Below are 24547 nucleotides of genomic sequence, written 5' to 3'. Positions count from 1 at the left end.
GATGTCACTCGGGTCCAGAATCAATGCAAATTCAAAGCACAAAGGAATCTGATTTGTCTGAATGATGCCTTAGACAAGTCACTGTTCAACAGGATGGCTTGATCTGCTACAGAGGTGGGCACAAAGGGCATGGAGATGCCAGGGAGGTGTGCTGCTCTTAGCACAATACTGGTATTGGCTTTTTTCACTCACCTGTTGAGGTTTGAAACAGGCATTTCTGTCTCTGCTGCTCTGCACCACAGGCTTGAAGAGCAGTGGTTTTGCAGTGTTCACAGGGAGCTCCTCACCCCCTTTTGAACCTTTCCATCAAACCTCTCACTTTAGCAGCAGCTGGCAGCTGTTTGGCACCTGGACACTGCCACCCCTCTCCTGGGCATCCTGGCAGCTCATATCCCTCAGCATCACCCATCCACACACCTGCAGAGGCAATTCCCTCTCCTGTGGCAGGGCCCAGCTTTCTCCTGTGTTTGTGCAGCACCTGGAACAATGGGACCAGGGCAGCAAAGCCCCCTCTGTGAGCAGAAATGCCAGCCTTGTCCAAGAGAATTGGAGCCTCCCAGAGCTAGGCTCTCAGTATGCAGAAGAGAGCTAGCTAAATCTTCAATCAAGTGGGAACACTAGAGGATATTTAAAATGATCATCCTTTGGACAAAGATTAGCACCCATCTGTTCAAAGACCGGCTTCTGACTAGAGTTGTGCAGCTAAATTTGGGCTTAAGTATAATACTTTGAATATTTTGCTGAAAGATACTTCCCTTGGGAAGACGAAACAGATAGCCTTCAGGAATTCAGTTCAGATTTAGCACATAATGATGGCCAAGGAGGGAAAACGGGAAAGTCAATATTTTATTTTGGCACTTAGCTGACATTTGTTTTGAAAATTGCCAAATTGTAAGGAGATCTCTTCCTTATTTAAAAAGTAGAAAAATCAAGAGAATTTCACTTTGAGTCAACCCAACAGCTCTTTGATATTCCAGTTTAGCCACTGATCCCAAAGCCCCTGATTATTTAGGCATCTCTAATTGCAACCTACTCCCTTGGCTTATTTCTAGAAGCAGAGCTTTGAGAAGGTTTTTGTTGATGCTCAGAGGGGAATGGCTCATAGGCTCAATTATAGGAGAAACTGCATCAATTAAAGGAAAAAAATCTGTGTGCAATTTAAGAATGTAAATTTAAGTTATCCAAGGTGTAGAACCTATTTCAGCTGCATGAACCTTCAGGAGACCAAGTATTCCTGCATTGCCAGCAACATTTGTATAGCTGAATAAAGGGTAAAAGTTTGAGTAATCACTTCATCATCAATAGAAGAACTTTCCAAGTGGGGGTTGGTTCCAAGCAGGGTTAGCACCTCTCAAAAAAAGTCGTTAAGACCCTGGTGATCTCAAAAAAAGGTCACTAAGGTCTTGGTGAAGAGGGGGATATTTTTGCTCATAGCCCAAGTTTCATTGACAGAAACAAAACCATCAAGAAACTGTATGAAAACCTATACCATTAGAATCCCACCCCTTCAGAATTAAGATGCTAATTTAATAAATCCAAAGTTATTGGTTTGTCTGAATTTTTACCCTCTCAACTTAATGAAGTCTACTTGTAAAAACCATGCACTTGAACAGGTGTAAAGATGCAATAATTTTATTAAAATGCAGTTTTGAAGTAGCAAAAGCTTCCTAAAATTGAAAACAGTTTGAGACCCAGAGAATTTATCAGTCACTGAGAAGAAATGGTTCTGTCTAACGTTAGGTGCTGTCTAATTTTAGTTTGGTTTTAAAAACCTTAAGTAGGATGAATAGGCATTATTCTGACTTTAAAAAACAATGATGATACTTTTGACAGCTGATTCAGATATTGTTCTCACCCCAACTTGAAGGACTAACAAGGACTTGAAGATAATTCAGTTATGCCATAGATGAGACACCTGTTGAATGTGTAATTTCATTGCAGTTCTGTATCTCCTGACCCTAATCTTGTTTGTTTGTTACCAGCAGTAAACATTTTATCATCAGTATTTATCATCAAAGAAAAGTATACCTTTAACTACTGGTCCAACAACAGCGAGTGCAGCGAGTATGACAATTTTCGGACAGAAAAATCAAAGCCTTGGAATGGATACATTATCCCATTTTTACTTTTACCTCTTACAAAATATTTTTCACTTGTGCCTCTACTGTTGGACTGTGGAAGAATGAAAAGTTTGATTTTGAAAACAATTGGGAAAAATGCTTGCAAATATCAGATATAAAGAAACTGAAGTTGAAGTGGCCATTACTGAAGTCTACTGTTTAAATCTTCCCCCTCCTACCATTAAAAAAATCACTGAGCACATGCTTGTATGTTTTATCTCTTTTTCCTGTACTCTCAGCTGTATCAGCTGGTGCTTGGGAGAGCAAATCTGTTATTTTGAGGTGGCAGGCTTCATAATTTTTGCTGAAATTAGTATGGTTTGAATGCATTCCCTCTCCCTTCGCAGCATTTGGTTTTGGGGAGAAGAGAGGGGGAAATCAATTGAGCTGCCGTTAAACAGTTTAAGAAGTTATCTGAAGTATTACACTTCTTCCCCCTTTTTCTTTACACTTCAGATTCAAACAAAAAAATACATGACACCACAAGCTATATTTCATATTAGGTATTACCAACAGATGAATTCCCTGCTGTCACAAACAAGCAACACTTTGCATCATCTTTCCCAATGAAACTACCCATGATTACAGTTTTTGTATTTTTTCTACCGAGATTGTGAAATATTTCAAGTCATTGTTTTGGTGCACATTCCTGGCCTTAAATGGAGACACTAGGATAGCTGCAGAAAGATGAGAACAATACAGAAGTGAAAGTAAGTAGTAGCAAGATTTAGCATCAAAATGACTGCTGACAGAAGCCTGTTTTGCCTCTTCCCTCTAGCTTCAGCTTCAGGGGGTGTCAACACAAGGCTGCAATGCTGTAACACACTCTTAAATGAGTTTATAGACATGTCACTTTCAGCAAATCACTGCTGGGTTTTAGGTGAAGTTCTCGCCTCCAGCCATAGCCAGTTATTTTATTTAAGGGGAGGAGCTGCTTCATGTTCCAGTTCCCCTCCAGCACCAGCCCATCTGCAATCCAAAAGCTGCTTTCCGGCACATGCCCTGCAACTTGCCGGTAAGCTTGAAACCTACTTTACTATTTTGGGCTGTTCACGAGAAGTTTGCACACCTGTCACACAACAGTGCACGGGAAGTATTGGAGCAAAAAGACAGCATGGGACAGAAGCGTATGTGGAGATGGCATTAGAGGACACTAAGTGTTTTGGAAAGACAGCACGGGAAAATAGTAACATTGATAGAATAAAGACTGCCTCCTTCAAATAGCCATTGGTGTCACAGCATGAAATGGTTTTACATGACCAGGAAGAGCAACCCAGCATCCTTACTGTCAGCCTAGGCCATAAACCTGCAAGCACATAAGGACACAGGCAGCACAGCTGGAGCTGAGCAAAGCCACAGTCCTTCCATGAAAGACTGTAACATCCCTGCAACTCCACCACCCTGCCTTGACATACCAAACCAGTCACTTTTGAAAAAAGCTTGGTTGAGTGCCTAGCAAGAGTCAGTTGTTTGTCTGGCAGCCTGTTACAGCTATTGTGGGTAGAAGGCCAGTAAATGCTGGCTTCCCAGCAGCTGAGTAACTAGCATTCAAAGGCTATAACAGTCCTGTTGCTCCCTTGAAGGCCAGTATTTCCTGCAGGTAGTTACATTATTATTTTGGGGACCACTGCAGCGACTGTCCACTATGCCCTGGAAGACTTATTTCCCTTAATAAGCCCTTTCCTCTCATCCTTCTGCATGTTGCCAAACAGCTATGTAAGAACAATAGTCAGATCATCAGCATGAGTCCATTAGAGTAAGTATATCTATAATTTCATGTTTTACTTATTGTTGAGTTTCTGGGAAAGCTGATTGCTTAAACAACACACAGCACCATGATAAAGTGTGGTTATTTGTTTGTTCCTTTAGTACCTGAAAGCCTCAGCCAGAATTCCTGCTACAGTGCCAAGGTGTTATGTTAGAGGGATTTTACCAGCTGCCAGCTAAGTGCTATCCCTTGGTCAAGGCAGGCACAGTCATCAAGTACAGCAGCTTCAAGTGAAAGTAAATCAGCAGTCTGAAACCTCACAAGGATGTGTCAATGGATGGGTGCAGGAGGGTGCAAGGAGTGAGACAAGAAAAAAGCATTTGTGGGGAAGCCAAAGGCAGAGTCCAGGGAGACATCACAAATGGTCAAAGGAGTTTTAACTAGTTTGGAAAACCATGCATTTGAGGTGGTTCCTTAGTTTATGCTACCTCTTCTCCACTCATGCATATAATAAAGAATGAGATAGATGTGTAGGTATAGTTGTGGCAGGAGATGTAAAACAAGTCACTTTCAGTACTATCTCAAACACTTCATTTTAGGTGTCTCCATTTTCTTTATTTTCCCACTGTAATCAGTGCTTTCCTGCTCATCTCTACAAATTCCTACAGCATCTTAAGTGGAACATCTGCTTATCACTCAGCTTTTTGAGCATTTATTCAGAGTTCTGATAGAAGCAGGGCTCAAAACAAGAGTCTGTTCAGTTTTAGGGCCAAGTTTGAAAGGAAGGTCCCCAGCTAGGGACAAAATCTTCTTTTCCTAAGAAAGGATCATACAGCAGCACAGCAGATATCCAAGCATGCATCAGTGGAACAAACTACTTTCCTATTTCTGTACTTGCTGCAATCTCCTATTGAGAAGAACAAATGCCAAACATCACATGCAAATGGCATTAAAATGCTTCACAGTTTTGTTTTATCTCTGCAGAAGTATTTTAATTTATAGTATTAATTCCAATTGTTGATATTTTTGTATTAAGTTTATTTCAATACTTTTCCTTGGCAGGAAAGGTAACTGTTGTTTGCACAGGAAGACAAAGCTATTAGAAGCTATTTATCCACATGAGCATTTATCTAGGTATCCATATGGCCCCTGGCTACATGAACGTGCTTTTATAAAACAGGATTTAGTAATCTGCAAACAGATTTAACAAGTGCCAACCAAGAGCTCCCTGAGCAAGCCTCCACACATGACAAATATGCAATTCAAAAGTAGAAACTCAGAATAAGTTTAGAGCTTTATGGGGAAAAAACACCAGTTTTGTTATATAAATCCTTCAGCACTGTAGGAACGGTGGCAGGAGCAAGCTCAAAGAAAACTTCTCAGAAAGATTTAAACAGAAGAAGGGCATGAAAACAGAAGAGGTAAAAAGAAGAGAAAAACTTTCTAGTCAATATTTAAGGTCTGAGGGGCTGCAGGAAAGGAACAGCATCTCTTTTTTTTTTTTAAAGGTAACAGGCATAGGTGAGATAGTGATTTCGATTTAGTTTTGAGAGAAATGGAGGTGGAAAGAAGACAACATTAAGACCATGAGTAGTGGTAAAGATTGAAGAAGGATGAATAGCTGGGTGGGTGCTGCATGAAATACACTGTAGGCAGAGGGGGAAATGGAAAGCAAACAAAGGGAAATAGCCACATGCAGTAGCAGTACTTAAAGCATGAGCAATAGAGGCACAAAGAGTAAGCTTATGTTGGATGAACTTAGTTATTGGAAATTTGAAAACTAGATCCTTCAGGGAAGGCTTACCCTCAGGATTGTTTTAAAATGAGAGCAGAAAATGGAAAATTTGGAATAGGAGGGCAATTCCATCACCTTCTCTTTTATATTAAAGAAATACACAAGCAAAGTAGTATGAAAAGCCAAGGAGTAAAGCTTCTTGTCTACACAAATGATAAAATTGTCTTAAAGTAAAAACAGATTATCAAAACAAGATAAGAGCAGCCTACAGACAAGCTTCTGTAGAGGTTTTATGAATCAATACGATCTTTCCGTTTTGGATTAAAGATGGTTCCCAAGCTCCTACTTGCCTTGGACATTTTGATAGCTTCATGTCATTACCATAAAAAATAACTTTTCATCTGACCTGAAAACAAGTAGTACTGCTTTTACTGCAGTTGGAAATACTGAGATTGACCCTGAAGCACCTGATAAAGGTTAGCAGCAAGAAGTTTTACCCTGGCCAACAATTCAGGACAAGTACCTAGAAGCTGTTTTTATTATCACAGTTGTAATTTTAATACCACAACTTATTCACATAGCAACAAGGGAGCCTTATTACAAGATCACCAATAACTACTGCTGTAGTTGCAGGGGGTGATAATCCCCCCAGTATTTCACAGCTGAAGCCTGATGTTGGCTTCAATACCCAGAACAATAAAAATTTCACTGAATTGAAGGAGTCAGACTGTCACATCAGTACAGCCTGCTGCAAAAAGCATGACCTGAAGGCAAAAGAGTGAAATTCATTCAGATGAGCATTGACTATTAGTCTGAGAAAACATATCCTGGAATTATGGACATATGTATGATAACCTTTGTCTTCAGCCAGCTGCAGAAGAACTGTAGGCAGCCCAACCAAAGCAATACCACAAAAATTACACTGTGATGGCCTGAGCTTTCAGAGTAGACTCAGTAGCTGTGCAAGCTTACATCCACAGATAGTGCCTCTAACACACACCTATGTTCCCCCACCCATCATTTCTGGTCTACATTAGGTTACCAAAGACCCTGCAACATCATGAGATTAAAGAACAGCAGGAACAAGACAATCAACTGTTCCAATGAAAGAAATGGGGAGGGACCAAATCAGTGGTGGAGATCCTAAGGTACTCAAGTTCCAAGTTTTCCATCTTTTCATAGCCCATTCCCTGTTTCAAATGACTCTTCGTTAATCAAGAAGATTATTCACTATATTGGGGGGCAAATTTTTATTTATTTTTTTGCATCAATGAGTAGCAGGTTGACTTTTCTGATATCTCACCTGCCCTCTCTTCTTGCTGAGATTTTACATACCCGCTCCCCATAGTTTTCACAGGTGATGTTTTCTCCTCTTCAGTTTTTCCTTTTACCACACTCAAAACTCATTTAGAAAAGCATGGACAAGAACTTGTTTTTCCAGTAAAAAACAAGTAGTAAAATGCACTGCCCACCCCATGGTAACGCTTGGAGTTATACTTTGTACAGCTGATAACCTCGACACAGATCCTTTCCACGTCCACCTCTGAGAAATCTAATTTAACTTCCAAGAATAATTTCAGAGCTGAATCAACTTTTTTTTTTATTGAATATCTAAAAGGACCAAAGTAGACTGCTTAATGCCCTGGTAACCAAAGCGCATTGACCCACAGAAATCTCTTACATTCTATTCTGTCTAGGTTCCTACATCCAGCTTATCAGCTGAGCACCTTCCAGCCTGGCATTAGAAGGCACAGCTAAAGTCTGTCACATGCTGCTTGTTTGTATCACCTCTCCAGGCACATGCAGGAGAATGCTTTATTTTGATAAACATTCCCTGAGTACATGCATACTACTGTGTTTAGCAGGAGGATGTGTGCTTTGTTCTTGGGATTTGTTTTGATAAAAGCATCAATGATTTCTAGTTTACAAAGAATCATTTTGGCTTCTTGGGGACAGTCCCAGGAAAGATGCATGTCTGTTAGAGACATGCATGTGAAAGCACTCTTGCTGACCACAGAGGCTTGACCAACAGTTCCTGAGGAAGTAAGTGCAGAGGACTGGAAGATAGTTTAACTGAGAGCAAGAAAAATCCCAGTTCCATGTTGGCTACAGGCAGAGCTGCTCTGTGACAATGATACAGCTGTGCCAGGGCATCCAGCAGCACAGGACCGAGCAGGAGTGCACACAGCCAGGTGGGTGTCACAACAGAAGCAACACGCATGTGGGACAGCACCCAAACTAGCCAGTCTGCTGCTTGCACCCCTGCTAACAGCCCCTGTGCCTTTGGAGCCCAAGGGAACAGTCAGGCCGCACAGAGCTGCTCCACGTGGAGTCCGGAGCAAGTGTGGGGTGTTTGGCTGCACACATGGAGCAGGCATACCCTTGTTTTTATCTCAAGGGGTATCAGCATCTGTTCCTGTTAGAAACCCACAACCCTCCTGCACAATTTCTGAAACAAAGGAGGAACTACTCGGAGCTTTGCTTGTAGAAAATGAGGGGCTGCAGAAGCATTAGCAATGTAAATGGTGGATGCAGTGAGAGGATGGCTGTCACCCTTGTAGAGCTGCTGTTGGAGAGGCCTCACTTGCTGTGCAGTACATGAAGTTTTGTCCATGAGAGGTCAGTTTAACAGGGCTGTTGCTTTACCAAATGACAAGCCTGACCAGCTTCTCATCCCCAAGGCTGCTAACCAAGCTGTCACAGCACAGAAGTGCCCTGGGAAAACCTGAGCAGTTTTCCCCAGTGGCTATTAGCTGGGGCTCTTCTTCCTCTGCTGGTTGGGACCCAGGGCTCTCCTGCTGCACTGCTCTCTCCCAAGAAGCTCTGCAGAGCCCAGCAGGGGCACGAGTTCAGGGTCTCTGTCCCTAGGAAAACAACATCGGTAGACCTGGACTGCTCCCCAGTGCTGAGATACACAAGGATTTTAAGCACTACTGCTAAAAATCCCCTTTCTTCCTCCACTCCTCAGCTTTCAGCATCTTTTCCTCTCGCTGAGCTAATAAAGCTTTCACTTGCCGAAGTGTTTTCAGGCTGAACTGCCTGCCGCCCCCCGCCTCCTCCCCAAAGCCATTGGTGCCATCTTTTACTTCACACAGCAGCACCACAGGGCACTAACTCAGTGCTTCAAAGATACCCTTTAAGGCATCTCCCTGCAGATGATTGAGTCTGAACTGCAGCTATCTGCAGGCACAACCTACAGGGGCAGATAATTAAACTACCAAGCAGTACTGTTTGGATTCAAGCACAGGCCTGCAGGATTTCCTGGCCTAAAGCCAAAGCTGGGTACGTCCTGTCAAGGATGAAAGCAAAGGTTTGTGCACTCAATAGTCAAAGATGAGGACGGATACAAGGACTGCTTGAAATTTACCTTTCAGTGGGGCAAAAAGCTGAAAAGCACCACCGTGTTGTGGTGAAATGAGCATGCCCAACAGGTATACTCAGTAGGTGAGTAACTGCACAAGATGCAGACTACCAGGCATCAGATTTGATACTTCTTCACAGTGATCCCCACCTAGACCAGCTATATTAGTATTTCTGCTGCTCATCACATTTATTTCTCCCCCACCATAACCCTTTTGTTTTCCCTTGCAGGATCTGAAGCCCTCCCCAGCACAGAAGCACCAGACCTGCCTGCATATCTTATAAACTCTCCCAGTTTGGCCCCACAATCGTTTTGTTCTATCTACTCCAGTGCCTTGTGAACAGTTTTTTGCCTTCTTGTCTTAGGTAAGCACATCACTAGATCATTTTTGTGCAAACTCCTGCATATATGCAATGGTTGGAGAACGTGATATAAAGAACAGCTAAATTAAAGTGGGACAATGTGGTCCCTTTTTCCTGATGTTACTAACAGTTCAATATCCCACCCTGCTACAGAGGTTTCCTCTGCAAGGCCTCAAAACAATAATTTTGACTTAGAAAAGTCTGGGATGTAGCATTTGGTTAAGACAGAGCGCCTTCTCTTGCCATTTCTGCCACAGCCTCACCTTGTGACCTCTGGAAAGAATTAACTTTTTCTTGTTCTCATGTTCATTTGCTTTACACACACTTTCCCAGAAAGATGGCAGGAAAGTGGGGTAGCAGTAGAGGATGCTTTCTTTTCGTAGGGCATATTTAGCATGAACCTTGGGGCAGCGAGGGTAGATCCTCCTCCTCACACTTATTTCAGGAGCCAATATCTGACAGACCAAAGCTGTATTTAACATGCATTTTCCTCTGCTCTAACAAAACAATTTTGAAGCCATCTACCACTTGCTACCAGTGCTGTTCAGCTGAGTCACTTTTATTACCATCCTAAAGGGTAGGTGGAAGATCACATGGCTCTTTACAGCCTCAGCAAAAGAAATTTTATCACAAGCTGCTGTTGCTCCCCCCCTCCCCTCTGTTCAGCATACATGCTGGCAATGACATCTGATTATTATAGATTCACAATTTGTTTCTGGAAAGGAGCTATTTTATAATCTTGACAGATACATTGCATTTCCATGAAGAGGGTGGATGTATAGGATAAAAAAACCTTTCAACACTGGTCTTCTAAAGTTGTTGATTTTAACTGGAGGTCCCTTACCTGCAGCTGCTTTCAGAGGCACCAGCAAGAAGGAAGACCTCCATCCCTGACACTGCACATGCTCTTCTTCAGCAGCATCTGCTGGGCAGGCAGTGAGACAGGTCCACAACTTCCACACCTCAAGCCTGCCTGGAGAGCCAGCATCTGAGCAGAGCAGATGCAGCTGATGGGACATCAGAGTAAACAAAGTTGTACTTCCTTCGCAGAGAAGGAACAATGAGAAGTGGGTCAGAAAGCCTCAGGAAAGGATTACTTCAGGAAGGGCAGGTTCTCCTTGACAGCCACTGCATCCTGTGCCCTGCTGTTTGCACCTCTGCAGGGGTGCAAACAGGATGAGCACAGAGCAGCTCTGGGCAGGTTGCTCCCCCAGCCACTGCCCAGACATGCTGTCCGGCCTGGGCCATGCACACTGACCAACTCCTGTTGGATCCAAATAGACAAGTTGTCTTTCCTCCCCCTGCATCCTGCTAATAGCACCTGCCTCTGCTCTAAGCTTCTGCAGGAGTCACAGCAACTTCTTCAGCACAGGCAGAGCACACAGCATCTGCTAGGAAGCAAGCAGTGATACCCAGGGACAGTCCCCAACTCTGAGGAAGCCCACCAAGTCTTGCCAGCTGCCTCTCCCCCACCAGGACTGGCTGCAGCCCTGGGTACCAGTGGGTTATCCTGGGAGCAGCATCAGTCAGTGGCACTCCTCCCACTCAAGGGGCCAAAGTTTCAGAGTCAAGTGGGAGAGGAGCACTGGGACCAGCTTCACCCTGGGAGGAGCAGAGCAGCTAAAGAGGACAGGTCATGCTGCAGGTGGCCTGCAGTGAGGTTACCAGCTTCCCCTAACCTTGGATAAACTCTTCTGAGCATGGCCACACAGCTATAGGCAGAACAGTTGGGGCATATGGAGTCTATTTGTCCTTGCTACCAGTTTCTGGCCTTCTTGGACTAAAATCTGAAGTGCCACTGGGTTGGCTGAACTACCAAGTTCGGGATTTGGCCTCCAGATGCACAGGGAAGTGGGACTGAATTTCTCACTGGTTTCTGACCAGCTTTCCTCAAATAGCTGCCTCCCTCAGGGCAAGGCTTGCACCAGTGCATGCAGCATTTTGGATCATCTTTTGCCTTATTATTTCAAGTTGCCAGGTAAACTCAGGCTTAAAGGATGACAACCTGATCCCAGAAAAAGACAGCCTGCGTAATAAAAGGCTGATTCAACCACACTGCACCAGGCAAGGTGTCCCCAGAGCTGTGCACCTCATATGCCAGCACGGGAGGTGAGGATGCCCAGGACAGACAGGAAGTCTGTACTCTCCTGCCCTAGGGTATGTGCCAACCTGCCAAGACCATTTTGAGAGTGGTTAATCCTATTAAAGCATAAGCTGGGAGTACGTGACATTCATTAGAAGAAAATAGCTTTCTTTGTTCCTAGATCTAACCCCAGAGCAGCAGCCCTGTGGGACAGCACACCATTACTGGTCTCAGCAGGCAGGGCTTGCCATCCCCAGCAGCACTGCCCAAAGAAAGCCAGCACCTGCTTTCTGCAGCACTGCTCTTTGTTCCCAGAGGAAGATGCAGGTCTAGGATCCCTCCCCGGCACAAAGGCCAGGGCTAGAGCACATGCCTTTCCAAAAGGGAGTTGCAAATCGAGGGGCCAGCTCATTCTCCAGCTGCTTCTTTACAGGCAGACCTCTGCCCACAGAGCCTGAGCAGAGCCCTCAGCTGACTACCATGGTCCCCACACAGGCATCCACTACTGAAGTACCAAAGGGATAAAAATGAGAACATCATCCCTTATCCAGCATGCTGGATGTTCCTAAACCTCGCTGTTGCTGTAGCTTGGCATGCACACATGGAAGTGGCAGGACTCAGCCTTCAGGCTGGTGGGGAGAGGGTGTTGGATAGTTGCTTAAGCAAGTAAATTCTGTCAGAAACAGAGGTCATTTACCAATAAAAGGTAGAAAAAAGGCTGAGGAAGGTTGTGCAAACTTATCTAGCTGTTTTTGTGGAGGTACAGGAATTCCACAGCACGTGGAGAGCTATTGCAGCATACAGCTCCAGTGGGAGACTCAGATTTTCTAACAGTTTTAGTTGTCCCAAACATTAATAAATTTAACAGATTAAACCAAATGTCTGAAATGAAGGAGGTTTCCCCCATCCAGAACTACTTATTTTGAAGACACTTGTGCTGCAGTGCAGCAGAGCTGATGAGGTGTCTTCTTACTGAGGAAATGATGAAATCAGCCCAGTTACTCTTATTCATGCCACCTATAATAAGCTGAAGCAATTCCTCCCACTCCCATGCCATTCAGACAGATGCAGCCACATGTATCCAGGTAACCACTGCTGGCACGCAGAGCGTGCTGCAGATGCTTGCCCAAGGACACACATCCCTGGAGCACGTGGGGGGACCAAGCAGGGCCAACCCTTCTGAAGTGGTGTCACACCTGAAGCCACAGAAGCCAGGGTGCTTGTTAGCACTTCTTCCCAAGAGAAGTCTGGCTAGAGGATCAGACAGGGCTACTGTGTGTGTACGTAGGGCTTTGTAAAGCAGAACAATGCAGAAACAACAGCAAAAAAGCAGCAGGAGGACAATGGAAACAAATAAAGGAGACCTGTGCATGTAAACAGGGAAACTAAACATCTTCTGCTTCATACACGTTTCCTGTCTTGTTTCTCTGCACCCCAGGTAGTAGAGCTCTGCCTCCCTGTCTCCCAGCAGCAACAAGCCTGCCCACCAGTAATAACCACAAAACCTAGTATTTAAAGAGGCTGCCAGCTCGGCCTGCTTCCCTCCCCCAGCCAACTGAGCTGTCATTCCCCCACTCAAAGCCCGCCTCAGGTGACTCCCCTTTAGATCTTCACTAGGAACATCACTTCACTGTGTTGCTGGAGAAGTGATCACATCACAGCTTTTTATACCAGCTGCATTCACTAACACCTGACATAAACAAAGTAGAAGCCCCCCATCCCCTATACCCAAGATTTTTTTTAAAGTGTTGTCTGAAACAAAAGATGAATTTTTTTTTTTGCTTAAAGATATTATACAACACTTCCTCCACATAGTCAATTGTAAGTGTTTTCCCAGTGCCTGTGCAGTCAGTTATTTCATAAGAAGGTGCTTTATATGCTGTCGGAGGCAGCATGAATGCTATCCCACATATCCTTGCTGTTGCTATGGAAATCATTCCTCTTTAAGCCAATGTGCAAATGCAGGTCTTTTTGCTGAATGCAGAGGCTAAAGGTGTGCGTGAGTCAAACTGTTTGTTGTGTGTTCTTCCTCTGCAGCTGAGAGATGGGAGGGGAAGAAGGATCAGTGCTGCAACAGGAGCACCTGCAACAACGCACTGGGGAGAGGTAGCAGGCTACTGGCAGAGATAGGAAGCCACAGGAAGGCTCTGCCAGGGGACTTCAGCCAAGCACAATTTAGCTGCTCAGCTCACCTGTTCCAGGTGATACAGAAAGGACACAATTCAGGCACAGGAGGTGCAAAGGACAGTTCATGGCCTTTCAAAGCATTTGAGATGGAGAAGAAAGCCACAACACAGCAGCACTGATACAAGGCACATAGCATCCTGCCTTGTTTGTAGACCTGTTGGCACTCAAAGCTCAACAATAAAGTTAAGCTTTTGACAAGAGCTTTTGACTTGCTGTTGGCTGCAGAGAGTAAGAGACCAGAGATGCCCAGAGAGCATTGTGAATCCAATGAAGGAGCAAGACAAGAAAAAACACCTACAATTTCTTTCACACCTGCCAAGCTCAGCAGCTATTTCAAGCACTCTTCACTTTCCTTCAGACCGAAGGCTAAATACCAAGGTGGATACTGGAGCACTCCCAGCCAAAACAAAGCTTAACATCAGCAGTCACTTTTCAGTAAGGGCCTCTCAAAGTATAACCAACAGGAACCTGCCGCCCCCAGGACTCCATCAGGGGGGATGGAGCCTCTAGATGTGAGACCACACACAGCCAGCTGCAGAGCTCCTCCATGCCCCATTCAGGCACCTCTGCCTCTGGGAACTCATATGAGAATTGCAGCTTCCAGAGCTGACAAGAGCACCCTACACACATTTCCTTTGAAAGGCTGCAGCAGAGAAAGGCAGAATCATCAAACGTGGGATTTTTCCTCCTGCCCACTGAAAAAACTGTTCCTGCAGAAGATTTGTAAGTGGTCTATCACATAAGCCAAAGCCTTCTAGTCATATCTCATCCCTTTTCTCACTGCTACTACAAGAACCACAGGTGTCATACCTATTCTCTCTTCCTACTTACCTTCTGTCCTAGATATTAGGGAATTCTTAAAAGCACAGCAAAAGATTTAGAGTTACATATCCACAGAAGTGAAGTTTTTGCATGACTTTTGTTTGGTCAGTCAACCCTGGGGAAAAGTATCCAGTTGAAGAAAAAGACCAAACCCTTAAACAAAATCTTATCATCCACACATCACAAATCACACAGGCAAAAATTACAAAGCAGAACTCCTCTGGGGCTCCGTTATACGTGACAATTAAATGCAAGCACAGCAAACAACCTACAGGATATTACTGTAAACAAGTCCAGCAGATTTCCCTCAACCATAACCCGAAATAAAGACAGCACTTACTTCAGTTCAGGCCTTAGATACAGAACCCCACAACCACCAGCACCCAGATCTATTCTCCCCCAGGCTGCATTCACATAGGTGCTTCCAGCCCTCTCCTCTCCTCTTTTATTAGCTACCCACCAGGAGACCAGCAAGCCAGTCGTCCTCAGCAGAAACACCTGTGAGTTCAGCACAGCTTGCTGTCAGAGTGCAGGGGTGGCTGGGATTTAAAACAAAACGATACAGTTAATGGTGCTTTACAAAGTTTGTTTTAAGTCTAAATATCAATGAGCTATAATGGGCATTTTTATGCTGCATTCAGGCTTGATCAATAGCATCCTAGCACTCTAATAAACTGTTACACCATTTTATGAAAATACAATAATATGCAAGTAGCAGAGTTTCCAATTGCTTTAAGAAGATATGGTATGCATGCTAATAAATTACTTTAAATCATGCTGTCATAGAGAAGTATATTATGATTTATAAGTACCTACCGTACATAAATTAATATCACAATGCTGCAGCCCTGTGGATAGATGTCTTTGTGTCGTGGTATGAACACATATACTATGCCTCAAATGCTTCCAAACATGTGGGTGGGAGATGGAGAATACAAATGATGTAAGGAACTAAAGAGTTTTATTTCAGGAACAGCTTAGTATGCTAGAATATGTTATCATATCATATATTAGAGGTTGTGGATTAAAGACTCGCTTTCACTGTCTTGTTAGAAAGGTTATAAAAGAAGCACAGCAGTGGAATAGTAGAAGAATAGCTAAGAGCAATGTATAGTTTGCATTTATTATAATTAATCACCATTCCTTTTATTTTTGTATGTTATTCATGATGAATCCTATTGTGAGTATCAATTTATGAAATGTAATTGCAAATGGATTTCATTCCAAATTATCATGATCTGTTTAGAACAATCATAAATAGAGACACAATGCCACCATGAAGGGGGACTGGGAAGGATCCTTCTCACGTACACGAAAGACAAAACCTCAGATCCTCTATAAACTTAAACTCTTAACAGGTTCCCCAGATTTGCTGATACATTTAGGGTTATTTCCCAGTTGCATCATTACGTTTAACCTGCAGATTTCTTGGTATCCAGTTCAGAAGGGCAGTTTGTCCCTAAAAATCCCTTAAGAACATTTCATACTCTTTTGTAATATGTGTAAGTGAATTTAGAATTCCACATAGAATAAGTCGTATATTGGCTTCATTCATTTTCTGAGATAATTTCTTCAAAAACAGAAACCCAGTCCAAAACCCAAGTCAAACAAGGAGAAAAAATTCTTGCAAACTTTAAGAAACTTTGCACTTTGTAGGGATTTCTTTACTATCAACTGAAAGTTTATATTAATACATGAAGAGGGAAGGCACACTTAAGAAAGGCATCAGAGAAAGAGGAAGGAGGGACTGCCTGAAAGCAGTGCTTTTAGTCTTTGCTTGGAACAGACAGTGCTATTCTGCTTTAGTAAATACTCACTCAGATATGGTGAAATTCTTCCACCTCTCATCAGCTAGGAACAACTGCACCTTAATTTGTGTGTGTGACTACTGGGGGACACAAGTTATACATGCCAAAATCGGGAATTAAACTGCAGGGAAGAGGGAGGGCATGTAGGCGTTTAAGAACCAGGATCCTGCACATCAGCCTCTGTATGGGTGCACCCTCGGATACCAAAAGCTCAGCTGTGACTGACTCGCACTGGAGTCTGGTGGCTCAGCACCAGGCAAGTGACCTCAGCCCATGTCAGGACGAGGCCTTTCCCCTGCTTGACAACAGACATCGCAGCGCCTCTTTGCTCTGAGTAATGGGTCTCTATAATGCAGAAGGTCTGGTAACATCTATACTGCTAGAAGACAGCAACGTGGTACAAAGGAGGCATCAGCAGCGGCCAGAACTTCCTGCTCAGTAACAGCAGCTCCTGGCCTGGCACAGGAGCGCTGCTCCAGATGACTTCAGGGTGACAGCACAGTATCCCAACCACAGAGGGGTACACACAGTTGTCCCTATGTGACTTGAAAGATGACACTGTCCACAGCACACAGTTTTAGCTATTAGACATTTGTTATGAATACCTAACAGCTGCAGCTGGGAATAGTTTCTAGTGTGAAGGGCTTGCATTCCCTGTGTGTACTGAGCAGAAGGGAGAGCCAGCAGCTGCTGAGGTTATTAGCCCTCAGCCCAAACTCTGCAAGTCTCTGACCCTGCATATTTTGCCTGTGCTTAGCTGCTCCGTGGGCGTACAGCAGCAGAGGTGGTGTTGGACTCGCTCTGGTAGGGAAGGGTGTTCCCAGCTCCGTGTTCAGCTCCTCACAGTACCCAACTTTATCCGTTTCTGACTCCTGCTTCTGATAGTTACTCGATTCCTTTCTCACTTGGGACTATCATGACTAACAAATATCTCGTTTCATTTTTTTTTAAATAGTCTTAGCACCTATTCCCTTTCATCCCTCATGCTCAAGCCATCTTAATGAGGTAGGAAGTATGCTGAGATTGAAGAGTTTATTACACTAGTTCAGCCTGGCAGGAATCTAGCAGCTATCTGTCCTTGCAGACTAGTAAGAGATGACTGAGGAAGCTCATCCATGCTTAGCACAAGCAGCACTTGGTGAATTTTTCAGATAAGCATCTCCCATCTCTCCCCTGTGAGCAGAACTGGTATTAATAGCTTGTTCCTGTCAGCAAAGAAGTCTTGCATCTGAGTTTTTGTGTTTAGCTGGCTTTGGACAAATATTGACCTAAAAGAGTGATGAAAAGCCTTGACACAGAGACAAGGCATACACTTCAACCTGGTGATGGTTGTGGTCATTTAATGGCATCCAGCAATGCCTTCCACGCTGATGCTCTCACTCGTGTGACAGTTCTTCATGAGCCATCTCACTGGCCGACAGCTCAGAACCAGCAGGATGTAAGTGAGATAAATTTGCTGTGTGCTGGTCAAGGAGAGGGTAAAACGGTTGTTTATCATCTTAAGTGAACTAGGGCAACCAGAGACAAGTCCGGTATAAATATGGCACAACCTACTGGGAAAATGCTGAAGGTAGCACCTATGTGCTTATTAAAAGTCAGTGGAGATTAATTGATGATTTGGGAATTTCTGCTTTTAACTGATGGTGATCTTACGTATTAACAGAATAGCTCAAGGGCTCCTTCTGTTAGCACCATCTCTGCTTTGGACACGCTAGCTTCAGACAGCTAGTTATTAGCCATTTTGAGGTAAGAGCTGATTATGGGGGAAGCTTCAGCCTCATTTATGGTATCTCAGGAGGCTGACAACTCTTTAAGCTATAGACTTCAACTCACATAAGTTACGTACTGAAGAGCCTACTACCTGGAAAAAGAGAAAATATCCTGAGGTATGGAATATCCAAAAGTAAAACCATCGGCTCATTGTGAAAACTTTGACTTGTTTGCTTTAATGCAATTAAAGACAATTTAATTGAATTTAATTTAATTAAAGACAATTCAAAATGAGTTAAAATGTCCACTCAAATATGTTTGTAAAGTCTGGGTTTGAAAATTCTGTTTTAACTTAACTTTTAGACAAACACTTTCTAACAGGCCTACAAGAATTGGTCATTCTGCATTTACAGCGTAATAATGCAAAATAAAACATAGTTTATGTCTAGGATAACACTTCTGTCTGTGGTGACTAGTTCATTAACCTTGTTATATTCCAATAACCCATATTCCATTCATTCACTTACATTTTATAAACTGTCTATATTGACTGAATTTATGGTGCTACACATGTGGTGTTTTGTCAGAAATTATGCTTGTAAAGGAAGACTACTAAAGACTTAAAATCTGGTACCTGACAGAACAACAAACTGCTAGCAGAAATTGTTAAAAAAATAAGCACCTCTCAAAATAAATTTTATTCCTGAGCAATGTGGGGAAGAACATGAATACAGATTTGTCTTCAGCCTGGAAGTAAACGTGATCATTTAATGATTAATAGCGCATGTTTTCAGACCAAAAGTCAATGGAATGTAACATAATCTCACATTAGTCCCCAGTTCTGTGTCAAGAAATGCTGTGACCACTGAAATATCTGCTGTAAAGAAAATGCATGCCTGATAGAAAGTGCTCATTAAGCTATTAATTGTTGCATTTTGTTGTTGTTGTTGTTTTTGTTTTTGTTTCCAGTAAAAGACTATTTCTGCTGAGCTTGGATCTTCCATCTACTCATCACTATTTTCTTTAGCTCTATTATCTTTTCTATGATTAGAAAAATCATCAGATCATGCTCACTGGTGGCCTGGTTCTTCCTCAAAAAAAAAGTGTCTGTGCTGAAAGAACAGGATGAGGTTGATAATCTGTAATGTGGGGTTGGCATTTGGCCTTTAAATCCAAAAAGGCAGTCTCTAACACAAAGAAAATGGGAGGTCTTTCTGCAAGTCTTGAAGTCCATGTCTTTCTCTGGCTCTTAAATTGCTAATGTGACCTGAAGCCGCATATAATTGCTTTCCATGGAGAAACCACCTAAGTGAAAAATGGATGAAAAAGGAGAATCATGTTGTCTTATATTCTGGTCTTGTCTAAGCCTCCATGCCGTAGCACAGATAAGAAATAGAAACATGTGAGATAAAGGTGCCAGAGATGAAACAGAAGATGAAACAATGCTCCTTTTTTACAATATCTGGACACCACAACTTTTAAATTTTATTTATTTATTGTTGGTTCACCTGCAATAGTGTGATAGCAGTTTTAAGTAACTTCTTAAAGGTAAACTCTGACTTGTCACTGGGGTAGCGAGGAATCTTCCCCGGATTTCAGAACATACTGTGAATACTTTATCAGTCACCTCTATGTTGTATCTCTGGAAACAATCTATGTTACCATGGAAAAGGTGAAATAAGAATAACTCCTGCGTAGCAGTGTTTCTTTAATGCAAACCAACATGCAAACCTTCACATGGGAAGTCACTGCGGGGGGCCGGGGGACAAGGCGAGGTCGCAGGCCACAACCCCTCGGTCTGCCTCACGCTGGTGTCCTGTGGAGCTATGCCCATCAGGACTAGATTAACGTGGTGCAGGAATTTATCTTGATCACAGAATTGCTTGACTATTCATCTGTTCAGTTACGTATCTGTAAGCTTACACTTTTAAAAAAATCTATAGACAGCATGTGATTCCACCCAAATATAAGCATGTTATGAACGTGGAGGTGCACTCAGGCCAAGAACCTGCAAGTTGCCTGGTTCAGTTTCCAAGTTTACACTTGTGTCCCTTACAACTTCCAATGGCTAAGCAATGGCTAAGTACACCGTGCTTGGTTTTATTTTCATTAACAAACAGACACATTAGTATCTGAGTGTGCTAGGTACAGTTTTCAGAGGTGTACATTTCACTGGAGTAATTCTGTGCCAATTCAAAGGCTTTGGGACAGTCTATCCACGCAAAATGCCTCCTGTGTGTAATGATAACTGGAACCTCACTGCAAGTACAGGACATGTATGGGATTGCTTCAAACTTGCCCATCCCACTTGCCTTGGCATTTACAAGTGGCAGAGGTTGCACCATTTTCCAGCTCTTAGTCTGAGGTTCAAAACTTTTGCTTTTTCTCTTTTCTTATAAAAATCTCACGCAGCTGTCAATGAAACAGCATCACTCTGGGAAAGCCGCTACCACATGTCCCTACCATTGTTCTTAGACAATAACAAGCAAGAAAACGTTTGTTTTCTTCCCCCGTTTCTGAAGGCTCCATTAACATATACAAGTGACATCTCCCTAGGTAGCAAAGAATCATATTAATTAATGAACAAGCAAAATAAAATACAAAGAAAACATATGCTCAAAGGGACAATTCATGTGTATGTGAGCGCATGAGACTCCAATGGAGACAAATGGGAGATGCACATACAGACAAAAGGGAGAATACTTTCACTGCAGTGGATGGAAAAAGGCCAGCACGGAACAGAGTGGAATGCATACAGGGATTTAAAGACGGATTACAGATGCCTGTGGCAACTGCTCTCAATAAATTATAGTTAGATCAAAGAAAAATAAAACGCTTTGATAAGAGATTAACAAGTGCCATTCTCATATGTACAGCTGTAATTAAAAAAAAAAAGAAAAGAAAAGAAAAGAAAATTAACCCCTTACTCGAGGTATTACTTTTTTTTTTTTTTTCCTAGTTTTATTTATGAATTACTTCTGGCACTCAGGGATAAAGACAACTTCTTCAATGTCTTCCTTCTGTTACAACCAGACACCATATATTATTATTTTTATGCATGCACCAAGAATTCTGTAACAAAGAAGAGGAAAGCAAAATTGGATTTGCTTTCATCTATTTTCTAGAACCTTTTCTTGCCCTAGGACATAATGAACACATGCACACTACTGTTTACAGCTCAGTAAAAAGAGCAGTTCTTTGAAAGGTCAGTGGAAAATGAAGCAATAAAGTCAGAAGTTACTACAAATGTGAATATCCTTCCATCATCTTATCTGAAATGTGAAGGTTGCTTTTTTAGTTAACTTGCAGCCCGTGTGGGAAGAAGCATTCTGACTGTTCCCTTCCAGCATCAGAAAAGCGAGTAACCCAACACAAAGCCTTCAGTGACTCTGGGACTGCAGAAGTATTTACACATGCATGTCGTTAACTTCAGAGCAGAAAGGATAGGACTTCTCCAAATCTGAGAGTTTTAATACTGCAGTTGTCTAGTAATTCTGTCTTTGGTAAGATCATCTTCACATGACTATTCCACATTTCTGAAAAATAGGTCCAGACAGTAAAAGTAAAATCTTGTTTTACAGCCTTGTGATTTCATATCCAGGAACTGCTTCATCTACACATTTTTCATCTTAATGTAAAAGCTACCATTTTCTCTCACCAGTTCCCGGTTGCGCAAATCATAAGTAGAAAGTTACCTGCACTTGCAGAGCGTGTTTAATAGTTGTCTTTACTTTCTCAATCAAGTGGCACTGACAGTTCTAATATTTCACTTGTAACTAATTCACTTGGTTTAACAGGCTGGAGGTCTGCTTCACAGCTTTATGTATTCCTGTTAAGGATACTGCTATACTTGAGAGCTCATTTTGCTAAACATTCATTTTCAGCAAGAAGATGCTTTCATCTTCTCATCAACATTTTATGACTGTTATGGTTGTGCTCTTCCTCCTTTAAAAAACTCTGGTGAAAGCAACACTGTTTCCAACATCAGTGCTGAGCTATACAATTTTCCATGAAACCTGAGGCATTAAGCTGAGGGAAGCACGGATGCATGTTCTTGGGATCCATTTCTTTAGGTTTTACTAGGTGTAGTACCACAAATTCATTGTTGAAGTCTCTGTGGTTGTCCTCCTGGGACAGAGGCTGCGCATGGCAGTGGCACTCAAAAATGAAATGACCATTGCAGTGAAAAGCACGTAGAACTGTGCTACATTTCACAGGCTGCAGTTTCTTAGCAAAGGTCTGTGTGATTTCTGATTTCCTCCAGACCAGTTCTCCCACTCCTGCTGCAAAACAGGAAATCAGTGCCCTTTCCTCTCTTTGTAATGCAATGCAGTATAATAACATAGGATTACTCAGCAGAATTGCATGGCCACCTGCTTGAAAAAAAGAAAACAATACGGTGGTCTGGATCAGAGCATCAGAGAAGGCAGTGACCTCTTCTTTTTGTTTGGATGGGAACATCACTGGCAGTCACCTAGCGAGAACCTTTGGCTGTCTGAAAAGGCAGGCGTAGGTAAACAAAAATGTGCTTCACTGCTCTCAGTTTCTTGATTTTTTTTTTCTTCTATCCCTCAGGAAAAGGAAAGGATATGTCTGTTTCTACATTTCTTCACCATGAAATTCACTGTTTCATTTGGATTAAGGCTGCTCTGTATCCTCCTCGTTGATGCCCTGTGGGAGGAAAACGGGGGCTCTCCCTGTTTCTGTCGCATTATGGGGAACAGCCTGCCCCTGCACTGGTTCTGGCACACGGCGGGTCTGAAAAGACACACAAAAAAAGCAAAGCTCATAGAAAATTTGTACAGGGCGTGAGTTAGGTATGGGCAGAGTATAGGCTTAGCTCAGCCTCAGCAAGAGTTGCCTAGGTGCTGTCAAGTGGCGTTGTGCATTCCTCGCCATGGACAGCCACAGACTTTGAGGGACAAAGGCCTACACCACATTCTCCCTGTGCAACTGTATTTGGTGTGAAGATGCCTCTGGTGAAAGAAAATAGCTATGGGGGAAATATTTGGTATTTTCTCTTGTGAAATAGCAACTAACTAAAAATAGTGCCTGCAGATTAATGCATTGCAGTTTGCAGGCCCAGAGAAACCAATTTAGATCAGTTGCTCCTCTTTTCTCCTCTTTCATGCATTCCCTACATTTTCTCCTGAAATAAAACAGAATACAGAAATCCATGACAAAGTGTCATAACAGATTCCTTTAATGCTTCTTTGTGTTACAGAGGGCACAGGGGTTTTTTCCCAGTTCATCATCTGACATAAATTTATCTCCTATTATGATACTTCAGAGAAAAAAGCACTAGGGTTTTTTTTGTTGTTGTTTTCTTTATTTACTGTCTTTTCTAAATTTAAATTCAAATTGCATTTTTAGTATATGCACTCTACCTGTAACAAATCAATAAAAAGGAGAAATTTGATTTTTCCATCTGTGTTTGCAGTCACAGAAATACTTACCCTCTGGCCCCAAGAGGACAACCAAAGTAACTTGAAGTAATGTAATTCCAAAGTTGCATCAATGCTTTTCTACTGTCCCTGGTATTATGGCAATCAAAGGAGATATTTGTTTAAAATAGCTTGTATGCATATCCAGCAGTATCTCACTGCCAGTGAAACCTCATCCCGTGAAATGGTGGGAAAAAGCTTTTCAGCAACTTTAATGGGAAGTAGATTTATACATTTACATTTTGGTTGCAATATATTAAAAAAAAAAAGTTGCTTTTTTCCAGGTAACACCACCATTTTTTAAAAAAAGAAAAATCTCTTCAACCTGTTCATAATGTTTCAGGGGATATGGTTTCAATCAACAAGGAAGAGAGAGGCTGCTATGCCTGAATGCATGTCTTAGGCCAGTGTTGAGACATACTACTGTTTTGCAAAGAGATTGCACAAACAATCTTCTACCAAACTATTCTCACATGTTTAAGGAAAATCCACCCAGTTCTTTCTTGCCTTGACTCCCTGAGCTCCCTTCTATTCACAAAATATAGGAACCTCCTGAGGTAGAGCTTCCAAGTGGTTTGCATCCAAAGCTCTCACAGGCCAAGTGATGGGTGTCTTCTCTTTTTTCCTCTTCCCTTCCTTTCTTTTCTCTTCCCTTCCCTTTTCTTCCCAACTCCCAAGGCATTTTGAATGGCTGAAAATTATGAAAGAAGATGACAGGATGATTTACCTGCTGCAATTCTGGGAAAAGAGGGAAAGGATTGACTAAAGGTTTATCAAGAAGGAATCAGACCCCTGCAAATGCAGTGAACATCGTCCACATGGTCATATGCAAGCAGGCTTTGTTAAACAAGCCTTTTTCCACAGGATGACAGGTCTGGTTGAAAGTCGCATTCATGTTAATGCAGTTTACTTGAGTCTTGCCAAAGCATTTCACTTCATAGCACACGATATTTTAATCATTGGTATGATTAAAAAGCACACATTACATGGAATTAAAATGATGCACTTTGGAAGAACTAAGAGCTGGCTCCCTGACAGATCGCAACGTGTCAGTCTCAATGTGCACGGAGTAAATGAGTGGAACTATTTCTAGCAGATTCCCACAAGGATCAGTTCCTGGTCCAACATCGCTGGGTATTTTCATCACGTGTCCAAACAATGAGGTAAAATCAATCCCAAGACGGTCAGGGGCTGGAGCACTTACTGT

The 24547-nt window shown here is 42.6% G+C and overlaps 2 long non-coding RNA genes across 4 annotated transcripts in view; one reads left to right on the top strand and one right to left on the bottom strand.

Moving 5' to 3' along the window:
• Positions 1 to 16548, bottom strand: part of LOC308197160 — a 32712-nt gene extending 16164 nt beyond the window's left edge. For 2 of the 3 annotated variants that reach the window (XR_013952638.1, XR_013952639.1), the window contains exon 1: positions 14719 to 16548. This is a non-coding gene — a long non-coding RNA (uncharacterized lncRNA). Of the gene's footprint in view, positions 1 to 6727; positions 8428 to 14718 lie in introns of those variants that run through there. The other variant, XR_013952640.1, reaches the window with a different exon arrangement.
• Positions 5309 to 14710, top strand: LOC308197161. Its single transcript, XR_013952641.1, has 3 exons — positions 5309 to 6711; positions 9155 to 9289; positions 13407 to 14710. It is a non-coding gene; the product is annotated as an uncharacterized lncRNA (long non-coding RNA).
• Positions 16549 to 24547: the final 7999 nt, after the last annotated feature.

The sequence above is a fragment of the Anser brachyrhynchus genome (assembly GCF_964034855.1).
Source record: "Anser brachyrhynchus genome assembly, chromosome: 6".
In the NCBI taxonomy this organism is placed as follows: domain Eukaryota; kingdom Metazoa; phylum Chordata; class Aves; order Anseriformes; family Anatidae; genus Anser; species Anser brachyrhynchus.
The sequence above is the reverse complement of the archived record's forward strand: the minus strand, read 5'-3'. Positions and strand labels throughout refer to the sequence as shown.